Source organism: Lonchura striata, chromosome 20 (assembly GCF_046129695.1).
Source record: "Lonchura striata isolate bLonStr1 chromosome 20, bLonStr1.mat, whole genome shotgun sequence".
Lineage (NCBI taxonomy): Eukaryota > Metazoa > Chordata > Aves > Passeriformes > Estrildidae > Lonchura > Lonchura striata.
The window spans coordinates 5,153,208-5,159,207 of NC_134622.1; positions in this window are offsets into that span (position 1 = coordinate 5,153,208).

Sequence of the window (6,000 nt, forward strand, 5' to 3'; positions counted from 1 at the left end):
TTGGAACCACCTTCTATCTTCTTCTTTGCCTTTTTGGGAGCCTGTAATACAAATAAGAAGATCAAATATATATTCCTTTGTCTGTTAAGCACCCATGAAAACAAATTACATCTTCAACAGGAAGTAAAAATTACACAGTCAAGTAATACAAGAGGATTGTGCTTTGTTATTACAAGGTTTTAAATTTCAATCTTATAGACAGATAGATTTAGATATCTATATAAGATTGAATATATATATGTTTATTCAAGGGATAAAAATTGCTGCCTTATTAACAGAATGAGGCTTTTTGCCACTCCCTGCTATGTCCTAGGACCTGGCAGCTCAGACAAACCAGGACAGATTGTCACTGTGCTGCCTTAACAAAGGTGAGGGACCCAAAGTGTGACCCAGCCTCCTGCCTGGTGCACTGCTGGTCCCCAGGAGCTGCCTGTTCCTTGGGCAGGGTCACCTCCCCATCAAAGGATCCCAGACCAGGTCACACAGGGACCACTCCCCTGCACGCTGGCTCTGCAGAGCTCAGGGGTGATATCCCTGAAGAGATGAGCTGGAATTCCCAGCCTGCTGTTCTCAAGAAATTCCAGAATTCAGGTAAATGCCTCCAAGGGCTCCTTCTTCCCAGTTCCCATGCTGGGACTGGCAGCCAGACTCCAAACAAGGCCCTGCATGAAGACTCAGCTCAGCAACTAGAAAGGGAAGTTATATCATTTCCTTCTCAAACAGAAATGTTTAGAAATCTGCTCAGTCTGGACCAGCACCGACAGAACAGATTAATCCTTCCCAAGCAGGAACACCTTCTGCTCCTGGAGTTTCTACTCCTGCACCAACTATGGCACTGCAGTGCAGTACCTTAGCAGACCATATTATTTTAATATTCAAGATAGTCATCTTAAATGAAAGGGCAGGACTGCTTTTATCACCATTCTCAAGTCTGGAGGCTGAGACAGAGCAAGATTGGGGAAAGAGCTACAATGATATCTAAGAATCTAATGCTCACTAAAAATCAGTCAGAACTAGGCTTCATTAAATATCTTTGAATAAGGGCCCAACCAGCTTGCCTAAGACAATATAGTTCTTGTTCTGCAGTAAAGAATAAAATCTGTGATTCCAAAGGATTGCAGAAGTGTTTTACCACAGTGTTATCCTTACTTGGGGCAGGATAATGAGCTGCAATGCCTTTTGAGTTCCCTTCCAGACAGATTACTTTTTTCTTTATCATTTTTACTTTTAAACTTCATTATCATAGTCCCACCTGGTTCTCGTGTCACAGAAAATTAGTCTTACTTAGTTTGGGCTATTCTGCATGAAACAGAAGGCAAGTTCTACTGTCTTCTTTCATCAAAATAAAAAAGCCTGTGAAAGTTCAAATTCAATACTGATTTCAAATATCCTGAGGAGCAGAGCAGCTCAAGGAAATATTCCCACTTGACTCTGTTTGAAGCATACATTGTCTGATCAATTTAATTTGCCAGGCAGATTTCTACACTCAGCCACCCTGGTTTAGATCCCAGGATATGGAAGGGGGGAAATTAGGGCAATGTTAGACACTCTCCCACATACCCACACTCCAGACCTGTCAAGCTTCTATCAGCTAATTCAAAGAACTAAAATCTGGAAATAGGAATGGAAATTAAGTGAAAAATATACTTTTAGTGAGGATAAAAACAAGGATAGAATGCCACCACAGGCATGGAAAAAAGAAGTTAATAAGTGGAATGTTTAATGAATGTAGAAATATTGATTTTGGAATAAACAGATTCCCTCCTCCTCCTACACATGAAATAAGTGTTATTTTGAGCAGTAATGGGCAATCTTCCACATAACGTGAGGTGCCTGGAGGAGGCTTTCAACACTTCCAGATCGAATGGAAATATTCAGAACAATCCTATGTATTTACATGTATTTGTTCCCTGAGGTAAAGGGGAAGCAGATGTTACCCAGGGGAGAGCACTGCCAGCTGTGGGGGGACAGCAGGGCAGTGGGGCTGGTTCTGCTGGGCTCCTGGAGCTGCTCCTTCTGGACACAAACAGGCTTTGCCCTCCTCATGGTCTGTTCTGCTGTGGCCAAACACAGCATCATGCTCAGCCTGATAGACATTCCCCATGCTAGCAAACCATCCGCATTTTTTCAGATACCACCACAACCACAGACAGTGGGGTCCAGCTCTTCTAAATGCCAAACACTGGCAATTCCTCCATTATTCCTCAGTTTATTGGGTTCTCTAGGATGTAGGGCTTCAAACAAGGGCTATAGCTGTAAGGAAGGATCTGATAAATGAAAAAGCTGCAGCTCAGTATCAATTAGAAACAGACCAGCAAGTCAAAAAACACCCAAAAAGCTTCTGTACGTTAGTGAAGTCCTTTTCAAGGCAAAGAAGATTGAAAAGTGATTATACAGGGAACAATTACTGTAGCATCATAGAGTCATAGAATGTTTTGGGTTGGGTGGAACCTTAAAAATAATTTACTTCCAGTCTAGAAGAATTACTAGAAAAATTCATCCTAACATATTTGTTCACTGTTACTCTCTGGTTTGTTGTCTCCAGGGATGACAGAGGAGATCAGTGCCCATGATGCTCAATCAATTTTTTGTTTTTTTGCTAAAGGTCTGGATTTGGATCCCATTTATGACCTGCTCATAAATAAGGGGGGCTGAGACCACCAATACATTTCACAGAGGCCCATGAACAGCTGCCAGCTGGGGTTGGTTTCCATCACCAGGTTCAAGCTAAGTCTTGTAGCATCCAGCATAGAGCATCTTGGATCACCAGTTCCCAGTACTGGGAATGCAGCTTGCCTGCCCTAAAAAGACAGGAAATTCATAATCACAGAAAGAACTGCACCCCAATTTTGCACAAGCTGTGGGCATGGAGGTGCTCTGAGAAGAAAGGCTTATTGAGAAGTAGGTGGAGCAGGAACAGAACAGAGTTCATTGTTTTTCTGGTGGGTAATTTGAATTAAAAGACATCTCTAAGAGAACAGAAATAGGTCGGTGTTACAGAAAAGAGTAACTCTGAGAATAGAATAGTTCTGTGCTGCTGTCTGACAATTCCAAACACTCCAGAATTTTTTAATGAACACAGTCATGGCTCTGACTGCAGAGTCTCTCTCTGAAAGAATGGCATATTAAAAGGAACATCACAGAGCTCAGCAAACATATGGCTTCTATGATGTCAAGGATTTAGTAGGTGACCCACAGAGGAGAAAGTGGGTGACTGACACATCGCTTCTGCCTGCCTTGATTTCCCCACTCTTGAAACCAAAGTGTGCCAGGCTGCACTTTGCAAAGATAGAGCAGCTCTCGTTGCAACATGTGCTGTGAGACTGACATACAAAACGTGCCAGATGAGAAACTGAAGAGCTGAGGGTCCCCTGGGCTCGGATTCCGAGGCCTCAATAGCACAGCAGTGGGAAGAATGTTGCAACAACTGAACAAGCCTATTAATATTCCTGCCTGAGAGAATTAATCATCCCATTGTGAAGAAAACAACACTTCACTTTAGAGGAGAAACCACAGGCTTGTCGTGTATCACTCATTTGTCTTAACAGTGTTAGCACTCTTTCAATTAGCCTGGTTTTAAAGGGTCTTTTTTGTTGTTGTTTTGTTTGGTTGGTTTTGGTTTGTTTTAGAGGCTTTAAATGAAGAAATTGAGCCATACAAAAATCTGGACTGAAGAAAACTCTGTTGTACCAGACGTTTTCTTTGAGCTCAGTTTCACTTACTGAGGTTCTTTATATTTCTCCTTTCTGGCAGTGTCAGGGAGCCCGAAAGAACCAGGGTGTGCAGGGACACAGGCAGGCAGAGACAATGAGTGTGTGTGGCCTTTGCCTCTCTGAATGTAAGAAAAGGGATCCGTTTTTTATATGTTGAAAAGGTGGGAGGAGGTTGATGTTCAAGTGAATCAGAAGGAAATTTGATTTCAGGGTGACCTAGAAGAAAAGGGGGTGGGGAAATCAGTTTCTATCTCTACACACAAAGGAGGAAGGAGATGAAAATACTTTGTTCCTACTTCAGAACATGAAGCATTGTTTGCCCTGATAAATTCATAAAGAGGTGATGCTAGAGTAGATCCATGACACTGGATTATTGGAGAGCTTTATCATCTCCATCCCTCAGTGCATTTTGCAGACAACCAAGAAAAATATGGAAAACCAGGCAAGTTGCAGCAGGATGAGCAAGGTCCCCCAGTGGCTGCTCAGGGGCACACTTGTACCCTTCAGTAAGCAGAAAGTAACCAACCTCCACTTGGCATTTCCTGCAGCGCAGGAACATCTCCACTGGCAGTCAGGAGAGATGGGCAGCACTCTGCCATAAGCCACAGCTGTGGTTTGGTTTGGTTTGGTTTGGTTTGGTTTGGTTTGGTTTGGTTTGGTTTGGTTTGGTTTGGTTTGGTTTGGTTTGGTTTGGTGTGGTTTGGTTTGGGGAGGTCACTTCCTTGTTTAGCCCACCATGCTCTAAGCCCCTCAGAAAACACTCTTAATAATTAACAATGACACAGTGTGGTGTTCCTGACAGCAAAGTCAAAAACGCAAGTAGAAATATTTCCCTACTCAGCCACTTATTGTCTCTTCTTCTAATTTTTCTACCAGAGAACACTCAGTGGATAGGCAGGGAGAGAGCTCTGCAGGGGAATCAGCAGTGGACACTGTTAAGAGCCTTATTCTGTTGTCTGGTACTCTTAAGTGTTTATTCAGTCCAGGGCAAAGTAGACATAAGATACCACCAGGTTTTTACTGTTTCACATTTTGTACTTCCTTCCTCTGCAACTACATCTACAACTACAGAAAAGACAGAATCATCCATCATGTTGCTCAGACTTTGTCCCCTGCTGTGATCCACTGGATGATGTCAACTCTCAGTTACTATTACTTTTTCATCCATCACACTCTCTCCTTGTTTTTCATCCACTCTGGGATCTCGGTGCTGACATTTCCTGTCTTCAAATTTCTGTTATCATCAAGTACAGCTTCTGAATCCGAAGTTACATCTCAGGACCGTACAAGGGTTTGCTGCAGCATGGGACAGGATATTTGTTGATTTTTGTCTCACAGGTTTGCTCTGCTGGGATAATTTACACTGCATCTGCACCAGCTATGGACAAGCTGCAGTTTTTTAGAGTGGTTTAGGTCCTTTCCATGGCAGGTGAGCAGCACAAGACCAACCCAAGTGCTTGCTTGGAGGAAACAGTCTAGAGGAGTAAGCAACACAAACTGCTCTAAGGGCACAATTTGCATTTCAAACAGGCAGCAGCCTCAGATCACTCAAATAAACCACGTTATCAGAACTGAGAAACAGAAAATCTTTTTATTACCTGCTCTGCAGTCACAAACAGACCCCTCCCTTCTCATCCTCACTCCATTTTGTGTGTAGTCCCAGCCTGCACACACCCACACAGACACACCTTTGATCCCTGCTAGATACAACCCACTGGCCTGCAGCCTCCATGCTTTGCACTCCCGGACACTGCGGCATCCTCCTCCTCCTCCTCCTCCCCACAGGAACCCTTCCCTGCCACAGCCTCCTTCTCCTGCAGGCACACACAGGGAAGGCTTTATCTCCAAATTCACCCCGGGGCAGCAGAGAACCTCCCCAGCCTCTCCTGACACAGGCTCCTCCACCTCGAGAACCCCAAACCCAACATCTGGGCCAAAATTCAACAGATGGGCCAAAACCCAACAGCTGGGCCAAAATTGAACAGATAGGCCAAAACTCAACAGCTGGGCCAAAACTCAACAGCTGGGCCAAAACTCACCAGATGGGCCAAAATTCAACAGCTGGGCCAAAACTCAACAGATGGGCCAGAACCCAACAGCTGGGCCAAAATTGAACAGATAGGCCAAAACTCAACAGGCCAAAACTCAACAGCTGCTTTTCCCGACCCAGCAAATCATCTTCTTTATGTGGAGATGAGCAGTCCCTGTGTGCACACATAGGGCTGTCACACACATGGATGGATGTACGGGCACACACACATGGACACACACACAATGACACTCTGAC